At 32.7% G+C, this 23260-nt stretch overlaps 1 protein-coding gene and 1 long non-coding RNA gene across 6 annotated transcripts in view; both read right to left on the reverse strand.

Annotated features, from left to right (window-relative positions):
* Positions 1-23260, reverse strand: part of LOC130893897 (protein TANC2) — a 138219-nt gene that overhangs the window by 62092 nt on the left and 52867 nt on the right. The window lies entirely within an intron of this gene.
* On the reverse strand, positions 8840-12111 carry LOC130893898 (uncharacterized). The gene is made up of 2 exons (XR_009059265.1): positions 9322-12111; positions 8840-9002 (listed from the first exon to the last, which is right to left on the reverse strand). It is a non-coding gene; the product is annotated as an uncharacterized LOC130893898 (long non-coding RNA).

Raw genomic sequence — 23260 nt, forward strand, 5'->3', positions numbered from 1 at the left:
ACCAAATGACGTCATTTTAAACAATTATTATATGGCTGAAAATGTTTGGAATCTGGCTTATTTCCAGTAACCAATGAGTGTAATAGTTTTGGAGGCGGTACCAATAGCGTTAATTTGATTTGACCGCTAGCGGTTCATGAGCTTCATTTTTAAACTTAAATGTCTTACAATATTGGTATAAAACGTTCATTGGTCCAACGATTTGCTGTGAAATGTACTCGATTTCTACGTTGATTTCAATTTCGTTCAACTTCATTCCGCGCTTCGTTTGTACGTCTAATTGCCGGCATTTTCAAAAACGAAAATTCAACTGTAAATTATAGAAAATCATTGTATTCTTCTTTATAACTGATTTATCGCTTGATATGTTTCAAACTTGTCAAAACTTCATATTAAATTGAACTTTTAACTCTCTGATAATATTTGCAGCAAGCATTTTGGCAATTCTATGTCAAACGTCATAATGTTACATTGAAAAGTTTATATTGTTCAAAGCGCTAAGGTTAGATAAGTATTCATAGATTTTCTAATTTTCCTCGCCATGTTTTAGATTTTTTTCTTTCATAAGAACCTTCTCCTGACAATTACCAACACAACAAAAAAATTTTTGTATATATATATATATATATATATAGGTTTTCAAAAATACTGTACCTCGTTGATCCCTAATCCTACTTTTCCAGCAAACGGCCTTACCTTCTTTGAATCACCTTGTACATTTTGTTATAAGAAGTGCATTATAAAATGAACTGCAATTACGCATAAAAGCAGTTTGTGTTTTTATCTCGGTTACATAGAATGTCGCCATGTTAGAAAAGTATCTGAAATTGATGTACTTTTCCGTACAGAAGACATTCCAGAAACTAATTTCGAATGACAAGGTATCTTTTTCAGAAGAAGTTGAAATGAGAGTAGAACTAGTTTACTCAAACCATTAGTACATAGTACAATAAATCATACCCGTATAATTACTAGGGAAAATATGGAGAACCTTTTTATTTACTTACAAGAAGCTTCCGTTCCACAAAGAAGAATTCATGGCGTTACTTTAGTCCAGTCATCAGATTTAGGCAAGAATTTCGGAAAATCGAGATACCCAGCTATAAAGTCGTTTAAACTTGTTCATTTGACATCCTAAAGCTCCTCTCAAAACTCGCATATAATTCGATGTGAGTAACTTTAAAAATCGGGAGTCAAAAGTAAAAAAAAAATCGATTTTTTGCACATTTTTTATAAATAACTCGTTTCCTATGGGTTTTAAGCTATTTGTATTTATTATCAATATTGTAGAGCATCAAATTCTCTACAATTTTGTTTCAAAAATTTTTTCATACAGTGAATCGTTTCTGAGATAGACGGCAGACCGCGCGGTTAGAATCCCGTTTGAAATCAACTGGTAGTCCCGATCAAAATAATCTCTTATATAGTTTAAAAATTATTGCTAAATATATGTAAAGAAATAGTATTTATTTAGTTTTCATACCGTTTACTTTATTTATCTGTAGGTTATGATGTCTATGATAGATCTGTCAAAGATACCACAAATGTCAATGTCACAAATGTCAATTTTGATTGATTAGAATAAGATTATAGAGGTTAATTAATGTAGGTCAAGAAATATTGCTCATTTAAGAAAGAGTTGAAGAAATAAACAATTAATGTCGTTTCTTTGTTTTTTAGGTGAGATTTAGTTATGTAATATAAAACAGTTCATTAATATCACTTATGTAATGCATTTGTCATAAAAATAAAATCTTTGTATTTTTTAGAGCAGCACATGCGTTTATTTCAATTAATTTAAAAATGGTCTTCTATACACAATTAAGAATAATTTTTATTTCTTAACCACAATTACGTTATATTTGAATATTTTTGCTTAATTATTTATTTCAAAATATAAATTTATTTAATAGCACTTACCTACCGTGTAGAAAGAAAATTTTTAATCATATTACAATTTAAATCATATAGTAATTATTCTTAAATATATAAAAAGTAATAGGAAAGAAATAGAAATGTAATTAATATATATTAAAAAATCTCATTCGATACATTTATGATTGTTAAAATTAAAAAAAAATAAAAATAATTATAAGGACAATAAGTTCTATTTTCATTTTCTTCCTCGTCGTCGTATTCCCGCTGAACTGAACAGTTTTCTTCTTCAAATGCTGCTGCAAGTTCGTCCAAATTATTATTATTTTGACCGGGATTACGGTACAGTTGATTTGAAATGGAATTTTAACCGTGCCCTCTATCTCAGAAACGATTCACCACGTGAAAAATTTTTTTTTAATAAAAGTTGTCGAAAATTTAATGCTCTACGATATTGAAAATAAATTTAAATAGCGTAAAACGAGTTATTTGCATAAAATATGCAAGAAATCGATTTTTATGACATTTGACACCCGATTTTTAAAGTTGCCCACAACGAATTAAATGTGAGTTTTGAGAGGAGTTTTAGGATGTCAAATGAAAAAGTTTAATCGACTTTATAGCTGGGTATCTCGAATTTCCTAAGTGAACTACCTTAAATGACTGGACTATTTGTGAAGAGTACACAATTAAAAAATTCCCGCTGCCAAGCTTCCACTAATAAGAATCTATTTAAAATTCTTAAAGGGAAATAAAACAGTAATAATAGTATTTATTTGAATACTTCTTGAGAATATTTTTAATCTCAAGCTACTTTGATTACATGACGCTTATTAAAAAAAAATGGGATTACAGTCATCACGATAATCGTAGGCAACACTGGTTATAGTATCCATTACCTTTTAAGGCTGGCGCCGGTCTAGATATGGAATCTATTGCTATAATATTATTGGTTAGATAAGATTTTGTTTTTAATTTCAATACGTTATCTTTAGAGAATTCTACAATGTTCTTGTTTACATAATTTTACCCCTCTCTGATAACTTATTTATCGCAGCAGCCTGCAGTAGCTTCTTTGCGTCCGGGAAACTATATGCTAATGTGGTTAAATTGTTTAGTAAGTTCCACAATTTAGGATTATTAACTATTCCTCGTAAATATTATGAAAGTCTGGTGTTTAGGGACACTATTTTTTTGGTTGTTTGTGAGATCCACATCAAAATATGGATATGATCTATCTATTACTGATGCAGAAATTGCGGCTGAAGTTGAAAAATTAATGATCAAATCTTATGGACATGGATGACTTTATTCAATATGAAGATGAAGTGTATATAAAAGAAATATAATTCATTTTATCCCAGTGCTGAAGGGTGCAGCTGAGAATCTGATGCATCCTAAAGAAATTTTTTCTCATTTTATAAATAATGGCATAGTTGAAAAAATAATTGAATTTATGAATAAAGAAATTTCGCTTAAAGCAGCCAAATACAAAAGAAAAGATTCAACGACTTCAGAAACATCTAATGAAAAAATTCTGGCTCTTTTAGGGTTGATTAATTTTTACAGTTGCTAAGAAAACAATCATATGAATGCCCAGCAGTTATTTGACTGCAATATTTCAGGAAGTTTGTACCGGACAACAATAAGTAACTCTCGTTTTCGGTTTCTCTTAAATTGTTTACGGTTTGACAACAAACTTACTCGTACAGAAAGATTACAAAACGATCCATTTGCGCCAGTTAGAGAAATTTGGGATATTTTGATATCTAATTGCGAAACTTCATACACACCAACATCCTACATTACAATTGATGAAGAATTGTTAGGTTTCCGTAGTAGATGTGCATTCAGAATGCACCTGACAATCCGTCTAAGTTTGGACTGGAAGCTTGTAATGACTTGTGATTCCTAAACAAAATATAGTTGGGAAAGTTAGGAAAGAAAACATATTTAGGAAAGATAACTTATCACCTTTAGCTAATTACTATGTGAAACATTTAACACTGTTAAAAATGTTCACGGTACGAACAGAAATATAACCATGGATAACTGGTTTACGTCTGTAAAATTAGGGAAAGAACTGTTGAAAGAGCCTTATAATTTAACTATACTAGGCACTATAACGAAAAACAAAAGGCAGATACCTCCGGAAATATTGAATGCAAAAAATCGTAAACCTGGTACATCTATGTTTTGTTTTGACAAAAGTAAAACGTTTGTGTATGCCGAAGAGGAATGAATTGGTGCTGCTACTGTCCACTACGCATGAAGGTGCAGTGTTAAATCCAACAACAAGTAAACCAGAGATTATAACGATACCAAATGTGGTGTTGACACATTTGACCAATTATGATCAAATATGAACTGCAATAGGAAGACTGGCGCTTCCTGCGGACACAGCGAAAATAAATAACAGAATTTGCAGAAACTAACAAAATACCTCAAGAAGAATGGGAAAGATGTCTGACAGAATCATTTAAAGGTAATGACAACCATAAACATACTAATATACCACAAATAATAGAAGAATTAAATATCGGTCATTAAGAAGTACAAAAAGCCCTTGAAGCTCTGAAAAATAGGAAGGGCAGGACGGTATACCAAACGAGCTACTAAGATACGGAGGAGCAGCTTAAACCTGGACCTATACTGGATCCATCGTAAAATTCTATATGAGTTTCCGCTAAAACGACTGCACCAAAATAATGTCGTGCCAGTTCCTGATCCAGCAAATATGTTTTTAGCAAGATAGAGCATCGCCCGATCACCTGGCACAATACCTGAACCAAATTTTGCCAAATCGCTGGATAGGAAGTCGCGGAACGATTTAATGGCCTGCACTATCCTCTGATCTGACACAGTTAGACTTATTTTTGTGAGAATATGTTAAAAGTATAGTGTACAAACTGAATTACGCTTGTCATTCGATCAGTCACGTTTGAGATGTCAAGTTATTTTAGAAGTCGTTCGCGGCGAACATTTTGAACATCATTAACAAGTATATTGGTTTCTTACATTATTAAGAAATAATTAGTATCACTTACTAGATTTTATTAGGTGAATTTGTAAATAATTTTAATGTTATTTTTTTATATAAATCTATAAACAATGAGTCTTTAAACGATTGGAGATAGGTATAGGAGAATGTTCATGAATTATGTCTAAAATTTTCTAAAAAATCTATATAAAGGGGATTGCAATGAAAATTAAGGAAGTTGGTATTGGCCCCTGTCACATGATACATCCAGTTTATTTTATTTTTTTGATAGTAATGCGTGTTTAAATATACAAATCGACTGGTCAGAGCGATTTTGCCAACATGTCCTCATTTATTTATTAATTAATTAATTCCATTTGTCTGTTCCACATTGTATAATACAAATATTGAGACACGGCTCCTTTGTAATAATCAAACGGTTTTTTATCTTTGGTAACACTTTGATTTCTTACAAGGGCTACTAAGAATAGAAACTAGTAATTTTTTTTACTTTTGTCGTTGGAATGGATATTTTTAGTGCTTCTTTAAAAAACGCCCCGGTATATCAGCAGCTCTTTAAATGATTTAGATGATTTTGACAGTCGTTCAAGTATGAATAAGACAACAACTTTTTATACAAGCTAAACGGCTAGATAAATTGATTGTTTATAAAAACATGGATTTTTAGTCTCTAAAATTGCGGTTTTTCGTTTTAGTAAAATAAATATTTTTTTGATAGAAAATTCAATAGGGTAAAAAATATTTATTGCTTCATGGCCATCTTCACACGAAAACTCATATAATCCACACACTGTCATGTTCGTGACATACTGAAATAACTACGGATCAACAAAAATATCGAGAACCTTCAAGTGCTAATCATGAAGAAAGGAAGTAGTATATATTAAATCGAAAAGAAAAGAAGTTAGAGGATGTGTCAGAAATATTTCATGTAGGTGCTTAGCTTCGTCCCACTTATGTTAATTAAATAAAAAAATCCACTTTTTTATTGTGTGGGCGTATGAATAGTCACTAAATATTGACGATTCATTAAACACAATTAATTTATATACAATGTGTCTACGAATACGTGAAACGACTCTTCTAAAAGATAAAAAACTACTTTTGTTAGAAAAAACTATTTATTTCTGTTTGCTAGAATTGGCTCTTAAAGTAGTTTTGCCCAGGATATTCTCGTTTGCGAGAGTCTCGTCTCGTCTCGTCTCGCTTCCGAGACGAGACTCAAAACGGTACTTTAAATTTTTTTTACATGTTATTTAAATATATTATTTAAAGCCTCCTAGAAACGTGATTACGAAATGTATATCTAGTACTACTAGTATACTAGAATGATTGCTTCTGACAAAAAATTTTGGTGATTACTAACACTTCATAATAGTTATTCTAAAACTGCAAGTCAGCACAATAATTTTGGTTATCGCAACAAGTTACGATAATCATTTTTAAAAATAGGATCATAAATTTTATGAATTTAACAAAATATAACAAACTATTTAGGCATAGACATTTTAACGAAAAAGACGACGTCGTAACGCCCTTTGTTTACCTTAAACATCGAAATTATTCCTTCAGAAAATTGACTGTCCAGAATTGCTAGATCTTCTAAGATCTTCTGGGGAATCCAGAGCAATCGCACTTGATATATCGAAGGCTTTCGACAGGATTTGGAGTGACAACATTCTTAATAAATTAAGATCGTGCGTTTTATCGTCCTCACTTATCGACTGGCTTTCTTAAAGACCGATCCATCTAGGTAGCTATCGATGGACACACTTCAGAAAAGTTCGAAGTGAACGCTAGGTTCCCCAGAAATGCATCTTGTTATCTACTTTCTTTTTCATGTAGACCAAAGATTTAATCGACAAAATAACCAGCACAATCCAAATAAACAATAAACTCGGTTACTATCCAAATCTTACAAACATTCTGGAATAGGGTGGAAGCAATCTTACTGAAGAAGGCACTGAATTTGATCCTATCTGGACATAAAATATCACAATCATCGCAAATTATCTTGTTGGATGTTGAGGTTGGGATATCTCCTGGCATAGCTTCGTGACCAATTCAGCCAAGGCAGTTTCACACAAACTTGGTGCCCTCTATAAGACCTCGCAACAGATTCTAATCCTCTACAAGGCCAAATTTCGTGTATCTTTAGAATATTGCTCGCACATCTTGAGCTCTGCTACCAAGCATACCCTGAAGATACTCGACTCAATACAGTTCGACTTACAATTGATCAGAAACTTGAGCAGCTTAGAGCATAGAAGAAAGATCATCGAGCTGTCTAGCATAATCCCGCCTAAAGTAGTTGTGTAATATCTACTCGACAGGCAGACGTGGTTCATGAACACCGAGTTCGCCTGCAAAACTTCAATTTATAGGGTCTCCTTTTTTTTTGGAGAAGTGGGAGCCTGTGAAATCAATATCTACAGGCATCTTCACACGGCAGGTACCCCTCGAATCACTGGATGAAAAGGTTTACTTGTTTTGTATATAAACAAACATACTCCTCGGGTTGCCACTCCGTCCCATACTTTTATCTACTTTCCAGTTACTAAAATCAGAGTTTCACTAGTTATGCTTAGTTTTTTCGTATTAAATAGGAATTTACGTGAACACATAACAAAGCACGAATTGTTGAATATTAGTCTTAAATAATCAAAAATAGAAGCCACGAAAGAAAATATATATACATAACTATCATATAAAACTATAAAAGTTGTATCTAATATGTTTATACGTATTTGACTTGACCATAAATTATTCTTTAATGTGTAATTATATACCCAATGATCTAGAAGATGTCGTTGATTTTTCACCCTGTATTCCCGATTAGTTTTTATTTACATTAATCACCGGAGTCTGCATAAAACCATCTACCAGGTTAGAGCGACGCACTTCGGTGCTCGCCATGGCGGAAACTCACGAATTGCAGTTTGAATTAGTTGATCACCCTTCGTATTCACTAGATCTGGCCCCCAGTGACTTTTTCCTAATTCGTAACCTGAAAATTCCACTTACAGGAAAGATATTTTCATCATACGAGGACATTATCGCATATTTAAACGTCTATTTTGAAACTGAATAGAAACCATACCTCAAAAAAAGAGACTCAGAATTGAACGAGATCTTTTTACCTAATATGTGATGTCTTTCAATTCCCTTTTGTATCTTCTAATTCAACTTAGCACAAAGAGATAAAAATAAATGTATTTTTTTTATCGGCAACGATCGTTTTTTGTGGTTGTTTTCATCAACACTGCAAAATTTATGTCCGCGTTACGGTACGATTATTTTTAAATTATAACGAATTTCATTTCCTGTCGTTACCTCCTGTAACTTTTGTACTTTTTCCCACACGCTGACAACATCTGCGGGCCATAATATAATGGTACTAGTTTATAGAATGTCATTAACTCGCACATAGACGAGCGGTAATTTTAGTAGTTTACAAACAACACCAAATTAAAAGAACGAAATACTTTTAATTCGACTTTCCAAATGCCAGACGAATTTTCAACACGCAGAGGAAATGATACTTGTAATTTCAATACGAAATGATACAATAAAAGTAAAAGTACGAACAATAAACATTTAATTACATTTTTTGAATAATATTTTTTTTTCTACAGTCGTAAAGTTGACAAATGCCAAGAATTGTTACTTTACGTCTTATAGTAAAAAAAGGAATCAACAAATGAACATCAAGTGATTAGATAATACTATACTATACAGGGTGTTCCGCAAAAAAACTTATACAGAGCAGAGGTGTATAAGGAAGGGGGTAAGTTACCTCTATACGAAGCTGCATCTCTAAGGAGTTGAACGCCCTAAGATTTCTTTGGTACCCTTTAACTTAAAAATACCAAATTTGCTACACCATATGATACTATTAAAGGGGTCATCCCATGTGACGGCCTGCTTTTTAGGGATTTTTTAGGATCTTTTTTCTACGACCAGTAAATAGATAGAGCTTTAAGTTTATTATCATTTCTTAACATATATTTCGACAGTATAAATTTAAATTTTAAGCTAATAATAATGTGTGGGACAACGTTCTGAACACCCCCGCCTCGAAAAAATGAGCTCGCACTTCCTCCACGATTCCGGTTAATTGGCTTATCTGAAACAAAAATAAAAACGGCGTTTTAACCTGTAAACCTAAATGCACAAAATGGACTATTATCAAATGAATATACAAAAAATTGGACTTTTGGTAGACATTTGCAATAAAAGTTGCGAATTTTGCGTTTTTTTGCCATGAAAAAAATCGAAATTTTGGTAATTTTCGATTGATAATAGTTCATTTCATGCGTTTATATAAGTTAAGTATGTCCTATAAATTTCAAGTCATTCGGCCAGGAAAGTTTGAAAAACACAGTTTTGAGAAAAACGCGTTTAAAGTTTCAAGTCCATTTAAAACCATGAAAATCTCAACTTACCCTCATACGGCGATGCCTGGTCCATAGAGTATCCGTTCCTCTTCCTCTTGAAATTTCTGTATAAGCCTCCGAACAGCTCTTTCTTCTATCTGCTGTATCTTTAAAACGACTTCGAATTTTCAAAAATCAATTCACTACTGTATCCTAGACATGTTAAGAAAGCAATTTAAGCAAAAAATCGATTTTGTGGGCCCATTACATGGGATGACCCCCTATAAGTATTGGTAGAAGGCGATAGAGCTATTCTGGGTTATTAGGGTTGATATAACCTAAAAATTTCACAGATTTTTGTCTGTTAGTTGAATACGAAATTTTTTTTTCATACCATGGATAATTCAATTCTAAAACTATTCATAAACTTTCGTTACTTTTAAGGCAAAGTCTTTATTGGTTTATCAAAAAAATGTCAAAAACCATAAAGAACAGCATTCACAGTAGACGAACTCTTAAACGCATATTTTAAAGATGATTTTAACCATGGAAGAAAGAAGTTTGTTCTACAAGTTTCTAATCCAAGAAATGAACGATATTAGAAATTTGATTTAAGTCACAGAAATTCTTCAATTTAATCAGTCCATTTTTGGCCAAAATGAGTTAGATAGATTAAATTTTTGGTGAAGACTAGAACATTTAAACTGATATGAAGTTCTACAATTTGTTGAACTCAATACACAAAACTTTTGACTGGTAAAAAACCACCAATTGGTTTACCAAATCGGTGCCTACCCGGAAAAATGAGTATCTATAAAAATAAAATTAATTTAAACGATCGACATTCACTTTTCATTTAGGTTATTTAAACAACTCGCGTCATCTTATCTCCTAATTTGTTTTAATCTGTTCCTCATAATTGATTTTGTCGTCCTTGAACCGATACAGCGAATGATTTAATGGATAATTCACTATCTTATCAATAGAAATAGATCATTTTGAATAGAAAATTGATTTACGTTGCGTAAATATTTAGACGCAACATCAGATGTGAAATTCTCGAAATGGAAATCAACCTTTCAGAGGGTGGTTTGACGGACATTCCCAAACAGTCATTACTATTATGACATTGGAGCTCAGAGTTATAAGCTGCTCTCCAAATTGATTTACACACACATATGCATATGCTGAACGTAAGAGGTCTAAAATAGAGAAGGAGAGCTTTGTTGTTGGTGATCACATGTGGCATGTGACGGAAAGTAGCATCGGTTTATCGGTTGAACACTCTAAGAATTGACAGCGTATTCCGCACTATTGGAGGACACAGTATGAGTTATATAAGGAATGCTGTCGATTGGAGTGTGGAAGAAAGAAGATCCCTCTATTGGCAGAGAATATTGACCACACTGACCCCGACAGAGCTCAGGAGAAACGAGATGAGAAACAGCTTTGATCGATGACAAATCTTATGGGACACCTCAACCAAGGGAAGATCATCTTACCATCAACTTATCCCGCGGTTAGATATCTGGCTTAACCGGATCCATAGAGAGGTTAATTCCTTAACCAAATGATCTCCGGACATGGATGTTTTAGGGAATACGTTTACAGGTGGGAACATGAAGATTCCCTGGAGTGCCCAACCGGTGCAGAAGTTAATTAATGTGGACAGCTGAAAGAGCTCCGTGTTGAAGAAAAAAAAAAGAGGAGTATTGAAATAGCGATAATGATGATTGCTAGATCTCTCCCTGAGTGGTTGTGCCTTATGGCGGTTCCGCAGGGGAAACAGAGATAGAGAAGGTTTTTAGTTGGTATGGGAAAGCCTTTTGAGTCCGACATACCAGGTGCCAAACAGCTACTCCTAACGATACGTAGACCGTAAATACACCTATACCATTTTAATGACATTTCCATCCATTTTTAACACGGTGTTTCCATCCCATTTGCTTCTACAATTTACCCTCGAGGTGAATCCCAGATTTGTTGACATTCTGAGGGAAGTCTTGCAATGTTGATCGCCGTATGAACGAGAATGCTCCATTGAAAATTGTTAGAGGTAGTGTATTGACAACGATGACATGGATTAACACTATTACAGAAGTCAGCATTTCTCTCTTTATTAGTTTTGAGTTGCTCTCCCCGAACGGAAAGTTTCGCAATTTACACTTGTCGAGAGAAACAATATTAAGCATGTTTACGTGGCGGTAGAGCACAACGTCTTCATGTTAGCAATATGGAGTGTGTAGAGCAAGAGTTACGCAGCATAATGAGAACTGATCCTACTTTTACCTGCATATTGTGAGGTGGTAAGCCAGGTCGATGTGAATTTGAAAACTCTGTGGGAAATTTAATTACCTCATCCTGGTTCATAACGGTTTCGATTGATTTGAAGGAAAACAACTATCCGGAATTGCTCGTTGCCCAGCCAATTACGGTTATTGAACTGTAGCGCTTTATCAGGGAAAACACGCTGAATGAACCCCTCTTTTGAGTCTGCGATGTGTGATAAATCTGTTCGAGGTGTCCACTGCGATTTTATTATTTCCAATGTCTAACAACTGCTTCACAAACACATTTGGAGTTTCATCTTGTTGCAAAAATACTCTCATGTCAGCAGTAAAGTGTCACTATCACAAAGGATCACTGAAGTGAATAAAGTTCTCGCGCGCGAAGCGATAAACTGCACTCTCATACATAGAAGGATGCAGTCTGAGGTATCGTTATAAATTATTCAATAGTCTGCATAGAGTTGGTTGTCAAATGTCATATATTATAGTTGCTTTTAGAAATTTAATTTGTTACAAAACTTAAAATTTATCAATCTACATATAGTTGGGTGTCAAATGTTAAGATTATATGCAGAAATTTAATTTGTGACAAAACATTTAATTCCAAGCATTTTCATATTTATTCACTTTTAAACCTTTTCTGGATTTTCACAAATAATTCAAAACCAAAATAAGCCAAATCGGTCCAGCTGTTCTCGATTTTTAGCGAGACTAACGAACAGATAATCGATTAATCGATATGGCAAAACAACGTTTACCTGGTCATCTAGTTTTCTCTACAAACGAACATTGTTTATTTTTTTATTTGACCTTAATGTTTTCGAAAAAAATCATTGACATACTACTTTTCTATTGAAATAATTACCTGTCACTACATTTTAAAAAATTATAGTTTTCAACATAATGAATACATTTTATAAAATAGAAGAAAGTTCTTTCCAAATAATAAATTTAATAGCACGCTTGAGGCAACTTATACATAGATCTCAGATGTTTTATTTTAATACTAACGAAGCATTTTGAAAAAATTAATGAACATTAACTTTCAACAACAAGAATCGAGAAACTATACGGAGAAATGAGAGAAAAATACAAGAAAAAAACATAAAACACACAATCAAACGCAAAAAAAAACAAAAGAGCCAGAAACTAAGAAAATACAATCGATACAATCGATATCGACACGGTAACTCATAGCATTTCATAAGCAAGTGCCGAGTTATTCATCGGGGACAACTTTAAAGAAGGCGAAGGACTAGATCCAATTAGATCTTTTTGCCACATAAGGTTGGAAAGGGTTTACCCGAGGCAGCGAAAAAACACACACGTATTAAGACGTTTAGACCAAGAGCACAAGAGTGTGTAGCTAACAAGTTAACTCTTAAGTTAAGTCAGATATTTCTCCGTTAAAACTTTGTACCTTCGCGTCAACTGTTATCTCGGCAATAAATAGCTTAACCATCTGCAAGCAATCTTGCTAAAAAGAGAGTAACGACTCGATATTATGGAGCAGAACTTTACTGTGGCCTCATGACAAGTCACATCAACAACGAACTGAAGAGATAATGAATATATTGCATAATTGCAGTATGACCATGTGGGTATACTAAAGGACAAGGATCTGGAAGAGGTTCTAACCTTCATTATCAGTTATTTCCCATACTGACTAAATCTTCCAATTTCTTAATATAGATGGGTCCAAGACACAATTGGAAGATGGATTGAAACAACGGGCTGAGAACGGAGAAGAATTTGATGTTCGGCCCTTCAGCCACAATCTTTCAAGCAAAAATGTATGTACCTCCAGCGTGGTATAAGACTATATAGAGCTGCTCGAGCAGCTATCGATGACAAGCTTGTCAATGACCTTCAACACTCCGGTGTCTAGGGAAACGAAAAGTGATGTCACTAGCATGCGACAAACTAAAACCTTCTTCAGAGGATCAAGTTAACAGTGGATGTATAATCATTTGTACTCTAATATATGAATTGCCATGACAAAATTATTGAGTTGCTGATTGCCCGTCTCAATAGGTATCAAATTCCAATTTAATATTATCTGCAATGGAATTTAATTACTAAATATGCTAATATGTAATATGAATAATTATTAATAATCAAGGAAAGAAAGTGATTATTTTATAAATAGATTTAAACTAAATTGTAAATGTTTCTAGTTGTTATTATTAAATATATTATTTATATTACTTGAAGTGGGTAGAAGTAAAAATTGAAACCGTTTAACGCGAAATTAACTTTGGTAATAGTCAATTACATAAACTTTTAAATTAAAACGTTTCGAGAATTCTAATCACAAGCAATAAACTGCTTAAGAATCAATAACTCGTAAGTAACAATTCTATTGTTCTTTTTTACACCAATCGCTCGTTTACAGTGTTGTATTTGTAATAATATATTTCTTCTCACGATGCCATTACGACCGTGATTAATTGATGACATCGACGAAATCACTAGACCTATTAACGTCGAGCACAACCAGATATTGAGGAGTATTATAATCTTTAGAAAATATACAAAATGAAATGGAAATGATAGGAAAGGCGATTTTTTGATGTTTGTAACATTCAAATACAATTTTATCTCTCTAAAGTATGATTATTAATTGGAAAACCTTGATCTTTCCAATCACATTTGCATAATGTACGATGGCGGTTTTTTTTTCAATCTCCGATAGACTATAAATAAACGATAAGTTCATATAAAACAATAATTTTATAACCAAGAGATTGGTACACTTTTCGAAATAATCACCAAAAAGATTGAGACATTCGTCATATCTGTTATTCAAGTAGAGTACAAAACATAACCTGAAACTTCGTAGACAAAGCAGAAATGGTTAATCTGCGGTTTTCTTTAATCATTCTGTCTACTCGTTGATCCAGGTCATCTGAAACGATAGACTTGCATACTTCGTCCCCTTCATCATGCACATCATTACGGCCATCTTTAAACTTTAAACTTTAAACGCCCAACACCATCACTCATGAAGTTCTCCTCATATACACTACGACACATAATCGCGTTCAGCTTGTAGAAAACGAATCACACTTGGTGGAAGCATCAATAATGGTGGACATGTTTACGTGGCTGTAGCACAACGCCGACTGACACTTGTATGGCAACAATGATGTATGTAGTGTGAGAGTATCGCATTCGCCTACAACGCATGCCCGTTTACTTCTGTCCGCGTAGCGTCTTCTCTGAGCGATCGAAAGTCGAAAAAAAAACGCCCCACGTAGATTCTGTGGTACGAATTCATAATCAACCACATTACTGTAATCGAAGAAAACGATGAGCATCACTTTGCTTTTCGTGTTTTTTCCGGGTTTGGTTCATTTTTAGAAGACTATGTGCCAATATTGGTTTTTCGACGTCGTATTCGTAAACCCACTTCTCGTCACCAATAATGATGCGTTTGATGAATGTAGGATACTCAGCTAAGTTTTTAATCTCAAGTAAATCTTTGCAAAAGACTCAGGTCTTTCTATGCTGTAGGCATGCCCGCTTTCTTCTGCCCGCGTAGCGCCTGCACGGAGCGATAGGAGGTTGAAAAAAAACGGCCCTCGTATATATATTACCATGAGCAAATGATTGAAGAAATTTTTCAGGCTTTTCCGACTTTGCTCATTTTAATATTATTAAATTAACTTCAATTAAGTGACTATAAAGAAGTAATCGCGGGTGCGCATTTTATCCACTGATCGCGCAGTTTAAAATCTGCATAATTTCATAACTTGAAAAGGGTTGAAAACATAATTGGAAGTGGTTACAATGTTGTATTGGTTAGCGTTTTAAGCTACTGTAATGTGTATCTCGTTTTTTAAATTTATATACCCTTAAAACTCTTATAAATTAATTACGGTTCTTTTTTTCATGAGAATTTGTACATTCAAACATCTGTAACTTTTTAACAGATAATATTTAAAAGGTTTACCGCATCTCATTTTAAAGCTTAAACTTTAACGTTCAAAATGAGCTACTTTAAACTTTTCTACGTCATGTAGGAGCCAAGTAATAACCGATAAATTGAGAAAAGCGTAAAATTTGCAATAATTTGCATTATATTGACGATAAATTTTTATATATTGATTTTTTGCAAAAATCTGCAGGGACCTTTTTAAGATTGATTGCATTTTTGGTATTAGGTTGAAAATAATTAAAAACTTGCGTATTTTGAAATTTCCACAAAAAAGCATTTTGAGTTACGGATTGTTAGATTAGGTTAGATTGGGTTAGGTTAGGTTAAGTTAGGAGACTTTGACTTGATGAGAAAGTTTAACTGTTTGTTACATTGTTGTTAACTCGTTGATAATTTTTCTTCATTTATTTACGGTAATAAACATTTCAAGCTAAATACAGATACAGACTTTATACCTGGAAATGTGCGCTCGAACCACTGTGAGCTCGACTCACGTGCGCTCGATACACGCATTCAAGGATTTGTTAGGTCTACGAGGTAACTTTCATGCTAAAACTCTCATATTGACCCATAAAAAGTTTCACTTCAAAAATGTAACAGTCCTTGAACATCCACCATATTCCCCTGATTTGGCTATACGGGATTTCTGGTTATTCTTCAACTTAAAGAAACATTTACAAAATCTACGTTTCACGACATGAAATAGATGAAGCAATTCATCAATTTCAAACGATCAGAGTATTTTAAGTTGTGGTAACTTAGGTTTAAAAAAGTGCATTGAACATAAATAACATCCTAAAAAGACTGGTAGTTGTCAAAATGTATAGCGTAACCCTCGTATCCACAATGGATTATATCATCAGTTTTATTTGTAGATGTCTCGTTTGATATTTTTTCCTTGAAACTTATTTACGATAACATAAGATCTATTTATACAACGTATATATATACAAACAATGCGGTATGTATTTCGTTAAATTCTCATCATGATAGTAATTTTATGGTTCTTGATTTTGCAAAAAAATACATATTTAGTTACAAATAAAACAACGGATACACGTATTGTTTAATGTATAAACAGTTCGATCCGGTTTTTTTATATAAATATGAAAGTTAATTAGACAGCTGCTCAAACAACGGTTTGCAGTTCATTGGAAATACATACACAGTCTGAGGTTTAAAATAAAATTGATAGTTCAAATAGTATTTTTTCATGTTAGTGATATTACTTTTTTTAATGTCAACACTATTACTATTAAAGCTATTTTTATAAAATCAACTTCGGGATAATCAAAAGTTAATTTATATAAATAAATTATAAATCATATTAATCTTAGAAACTTTTGATTTTTAAGTACTCCTTAAAAACTAGAACGCAGATTTAGGGAACTCAGTGAGTTACCTCCTAAAAAATCGAGAGAGAAAATTTGTAGAGAATTTTTTATGCGGCCGAAAGTTTAAATGTTATTTTACGAAAACTGTTTTACCTCTGCAAATCCCCAAGGATTGCAGGCCCGCAAAAAAATTTCCTCTAACAGATTTTTCCGAAAAATGGATGAATAAAAAGTTACAGAAACTCGAAATACGCTGTTTTTCAATCTTCCTCGTTTTACGTTAATAACTTTGTTATTTTCTATATTACGAAAAAAAGTCAAGAGAAAAAATTTGTAGAGTATCGAATTTTTTATGCGGCCGAAAGTCTAAATGTTATTTTACGAAATTGTTTTATCTCTGGGCGGATTTTCTCTAAAGATTGCAGGGCCACAAACTTTCTAAGCCCACAATCTAGGTTTTAAGCGTCCCATACTACAAAAAAACGATTTTCAATGCTTTTTTTCTTAATATATTACGTACTGAGTGGTACTTTTACCTTTAATTCGCTGTAAAATAAACGGAATTGAGAAAATTATGGATGAAATGTGTTCGTCTTGAAACGCGAAAAAATTTCCGATTTTTCCGAAAAGTGGATGAATTAAAAGTTACAGCAACTCGAAAAACGCTGTTTCTCAATTTTTATCGTTTTTGTTAATAACTTTGTTATTTACTATTTCACGAAAATAAGTCAAGAAAGCAAATTTGTAGAGAATCGAATTTTTTATGTGGCCGAAAGTTTCAGTGTTATTTTGTAAAAACTGTTCTACCTCTGGGCAGTTTTAAGCGTTCCATATCATCCCCTGTGCATCAAAAAATAAAAAGGGATATTTTTTCTAAATTTGATTTGTGTGACTTTGACCTTGAATATATTAAACACGTAACTTTTAAGGCAACATTGGTTGTTAACAAAACAAAAGGTTCATTCCGTTAGTTATCGATAATGGTTTATATGATTATTTACTTTTATACAAAGATGAAAATCCATTCAATACTTTGTTTTGGTTTATTTATAGATGTATAACTGAAGTTAATTGCCTTTGATAACTCTTGCTTCTAAGAATTTATGTAATTAATCTACTTTTATTGCTTATTGAAACACTTGCATAACTTTTATAGTATATATATTAAATCACGTCCTATCTCTTATAAAGATGGAATTTTATTTATATGGTAATCTAGTGATTAATAATAGTGAAGAAGTAATGAAGTTCATGTTTTTCTCTTAGATGTATTCACTACTTACCATCTATATAAGATATTTATGAAAAATAAGAAATGAATTCATAAATATACGTATAAATAATTATATAAGTCACTGTTTGACTATTGCAAAATCGTGACTGACATAAAACAGTGTAAATAATAGAACTGTAAACTCATAAAATAGTTTTTATTTTGTTTTTTTTCCTTATTCCGTAATAAATACACAGGATAATATATGTTATGTAACGAGTTATCTGTTCCCCTCATAGAATAAATACTTCATTAATTCTTAATGTGTTGCTTGATTACACTATTCAACAAAAGAAAATATTTCTCATAATCGCAAATAACGAATCAAAAAACTGAGTAAGCACAAATACTTATTCATTTTAATATACAGCTAACAATATTTTTAACACATATTAGCTTTAATTACATATACGAGGTTTATTTCTTAACTGAGTATGAAAGAATAAAATTACAAATTTGAATTGTATATCAAGCTATATGAGGTATATTTTGAGATGCCATGAACTAAAGGAATTAGAACTGGTAAGCACATTCTTCATGTAGTAAGCACTTCTTTTTGTATTCTTTTTTGTTTTGTCGTGCAAACAGAACTAAATATATTACAACACTCAATAAGTCTTGCGACTGACACACAGATGGCGCTGCCATTGTTAAATCCATATGACGTTTATGGAGTACCAGCTTTCAAAAGACTATGTGTCAAATTTCATTACATTTCGATTAGTGAAAAAAAAAGAGACAGTCATTTAAGTGATGCTACTTTTGTTATTTTCAAAAAATTTCCGTGTGTTGATTTAATATTATTTCTTGATGAAAAAAAAATACTGTAAAAGCTCAGAAATGGCTTCAAAAGTATTATCCGTCGAAAAGAACCTTTCTTTATTGGTTTGCTGAATTTAAACGTGGTCGTACAGACACCGATGATAGTGAACTTTCTGGTCGTCCAATTGATGTGGTTACTTCAGAAAACATCATAAAGTTCACAAATTGGTTATATCTAATGGTAAAGTGGAATTGCGTCAGATAACTAAGGCCGTGAAGATAACAGAAGGTAGTGTGATCAAAATTATGACAAATGGATTCATTACCTCACTCCAGAATAAAAATGATCATCATCTGAGTGGATTGCAGCCGGTGAACCACGTCCAAATGCGCAACAGTCAGCTAGGGAGGTTATGGCTTCAGTATTTGGAATACTGTTCTTCGACCATCTCCAAATGGGAGAGACAATCAAAAGCAAATACTACATAGAATTGTTGGATCGCTTGATTGCAAAAATCAAGGAAGAACGGTCTTATATATCGAAGAAAAAACCACTGTTGCACAAGACAATGCACCGACTCACAATTCGATGACAACGATAGTTAAATTGAACGAATTACACTTCGAATTGCTTCCCCATCTACCGTATAGTCAAGATCTGGGCTAATGTGACTACTGGCTATTCGCTGATCTAAAAAAATGCTCGCTGGTAAGAAATTCAGCTTAAATGAAGAAGCACTTGCTAAAACTGGAGCCTATTTTAAGACTAAAGACAAACCCTTCTAAAAATACAAAATGAAGTGATTGTATTGCTTTTGAAGGAGATTACATAAAATCGATTTTTGGAAAACAATGTATTTTTCTTAGTTAGTCACACGACTTATTAAGTGATACTTTATACATTTCAGATCTATACGGCTGAACTAAATATATTTTAGTCCATATGCAACTAAGCTTTCAAACAATTAATAAAAAATAGAACACTTGTGTTTGCTTTGTGCTCAAATTACGAAAATAATTTAGACATAAGTTGCAACTGTTGCATTCACGTTTGAAAATTAAGTTTATTAAACATTAGTCAATACTTTTTGAGGTTGCAAGTTATTGAAAGTTATAAGGAAAAACTTTCAGCTTCAGGTAGAGATGACCTACGACGATTGGTTCTCTAGATAATAATCAAATGTATATAAACTGATGATAAAATTTTTTAAAAAACTTGGAACGTCATTTAAATCTTGTTTCATGACTAAAAATAGTCTATGTTGATCTTTATTCTAATCGAAATAGAGGTATATCAATATTATCTAACGGAATTTAATCTACACCCCATTGGATACAAAGTGAAGTTATTGATCTATTTTTAAAGTTGTACTACAATTTACTACACAGCAATTTTACTATACAAAGAAGACAAAAAAAATCTAGTGGTAATCGTCTTTTAATCAAACATGAAAATATCAATTCCATGTTGATATATTTATGTTATATGGCAATAAAACTTATGTAAGACTGGATTTAAATAGCAAATAAGATAAGGAATAAATCAGTATAAATTCAAGTTTGGCATCACATAGCTGCGAACATAACTCATTTAGATCTGTGATGTGTGAATTTATGTGAGCTTGGAGGTATATTCAATTTACACAAAGATGAAGACTTGAAACATCTAACGTATATTGAATTCATTGTTTGGCGCAGATTCCTTGGATTACTGATAGTTGACGGCTTAAAAATAAATTGAACCCGTTCAAATTCTCGGAATGAATCATTATCGTTTGAAGTTGAATGAACTGGGAATGGTTGAATATATAAATTAGACACCTTATTTAGTCGGTTTTGTTTGGAAAATGATACCAATTACTACGGATAGATTAAATTCCAAGGTTAGACCTTATTTGGTGACATAATATTTATAAATAATTGCGCAGATTATTTTGCACACAAAGGATATATACTATAATTTTTTCGAGCCTCTTTTAGGAACAGAAAAAATTAAATAGTGAATCATGGTGTGGACATGAATTATATATGTGATCTGATCTAATTGATATAATTTATCAAAGTTTTAACAGTCAAGTGGAATTGATTCGTTAATAAATAAAAGAGGGCGTGTTGGTAAAAATGTTTGGACACGTCAATTTGTATTTTTAAATGCACATCTTTAGGAAAATTCTAGACATAATGCATGTATAATATCTTATACCACACACAAACACACGCGCGCGTTAGACATCCCACCATCTTGTCATTCCGACAGGGCCTCACCGTATTTTGCGTCTTCTAGGTTCTATGGAAGATTCCTGGAGGTCTTCTCTTCTTATTATTGGTTACTAACCTCAACTTATAGATTATAGATCCAATTGTCTTCTCGATGTCCCGTGTTTTCTGTTTTACTTGTAATACTTGATGAGATTAAATTTCTTGTTGGGGTGAATTACCAGCTCTAAAGTAGCTTTTCTACCCTGGCGTCCGTTATGTTCAATATTTGTTGCTGTCCTGTTTCCGTATAATTCCTCACTTCTTGGTTTCCACTAAACATATAAGACTTGTTTCAGCGGGCATGTAGTTTTATTTCATTTGTTCTTTTTTCGTGTTCAGTTCTCTTTCCCTACCGATAATCCCCTTTCGATTTTATCACTTTGTTCGACTGTGTTTTTAACGTGTTCGCTGGAAATGAGGCTTTCGTCTTATGTCACGCTTGGTTGTTTGGCTTTGTTTGTCCACTGTATTCCTTCTTCGTTAATTTTTGTGATCTGGCCGTGGTTCGTGTAGATGGCTTTGCTCTTCTCGCTTCTATTTTACATGTTTTACACTTTCACGCACTTTGCTATTTCAGTATCGTTCACAAATAGCATATGGAGTTCTGTGATTTTGGTATGTCCCTCGTGTATATATTTTACGAAATCGGCGATAAAATACCGCTCCTTTCCTTGAGATAGGTGTTTGGGAGTTTTATGAGAGGTTTCGTGAACTCTGCCTATTTCGTCTTGTAAAACAAGCCCCCGTGCCACACTCGATAGTAGGCTTTGCTTATGTAGAGAAAATTGCTCATGAGGATTCTTCCTCTTCATCTTTGCTGTTCGGTGCTGTGGTTTCTTCTAAAGCCGAATTGTTCTGTTGGTAATGTCTTCAGAACTATTGTTTGTTCGTTCAGAATCCTGCAATTTTGCTCAGGGTAGATAGCAATTTTCCGGATAGGTGAGTTTTCCCAACACGATGATATCTGATCTCGAAGGAAATTATTTCGTCTTCAACAAACCGTTTATGACTTTCGACAGGTATGCTATACCTTTGGCATTTTTTAAGCGCTCTTTTGGAATTGTTCTGTTGGTAATGCCTACAGAACTATTGCTTGATCGTTCAGATTCCTGCAGTTTTGAATTTTGCTCAGGATAGATAGCAAACTTATCGGTCAGTAATTTTCCGGATAGGTGAGTTTTCCCAACATGATGATATCTGATCTCGAAGGAAATTATTTCATCTTCAACAAGCCGTTTAAGACTTTCGACAGGTATACTATACCTTCGGCATTTTTTCAGCGATCTTTTCGAAATTCCACCAGAATTCTAAAATTTCTCAATTTTCATCGTCTAGGTTTTCTTCTGTTATGTCTTAATATTCATTTAGTGTAAACTGAATTTCCATAGTGTTTTTCAGCGCTTTTTCCTCTTATTTTTCAATGTACTCCATGTCGTTTCTTTGTACTTGCGAGATGTCCTACACTTATCTTCTTTCGGAAATATTAAATGTTTTTAGATTTATTATAAAAAATTTAGTTGAAGTAACGTTCGAATTTTCAATAAAAAAGATAATTGGAAAAATATTTTTTTCAACGTAATAAATTTACACATTTGGGCCATTAAGTTACCAGTTTCTTGGGGATGTGACAGAAGAAAAAATTTTGCGCAACAATAATAGATTCATGAGCAAGCATATTATTAAAAGACAATTTAAAAGAAGCGACATAAAGTGAGGTTATTAACTTAACCTTCCAGCGAGCGCGCCCTCTTTTACGACTCTTTTGTACTAAGTACAACACAAGTTTATTTTATTTAAAACCTTCATGTGAATGTTTATTTTTACATTTAATTTTGCTAAAATAGATGATTTACTCTTACCTGTATTTTTCACAATGGATTAACTATATTATACCCAAAAATTAGCTCCTAGTGCTCGTTTTATTGTAGTTTTATTTCTACTTTGTTAAGTCAATATTTTAATTAAAACAATGAATGTATAGAATGGTAATTTCTTGTATATATAAACTATTAGATGATACTTATGGATGATAATTGTTATTAAGTATCGAAAACAAGTTTTATTTGAACAACATAAAAATATTAACGCATAACTTAATCGTCAATATTTTCACTTTCACGATTGTTTATGATTAAACCACTGCAGATTTTTT

The sequence above is a fragment of the Diorhabda carinulata genome, chromosome 5 (genome assembly GCF_026250575.1).
Source record: "Diorhabda carinulata isolate Delta chromosome 5, icDioCari1.1, whole genome shotgun sequence".
Taxonomy (NCBI): domain Eukaryota; kingdom Metazoa; phylum Arthropoda; class Insecta; order Coleoptera; family Chrysomelidae; genus Diorhabda; species Diorhabda carinulata.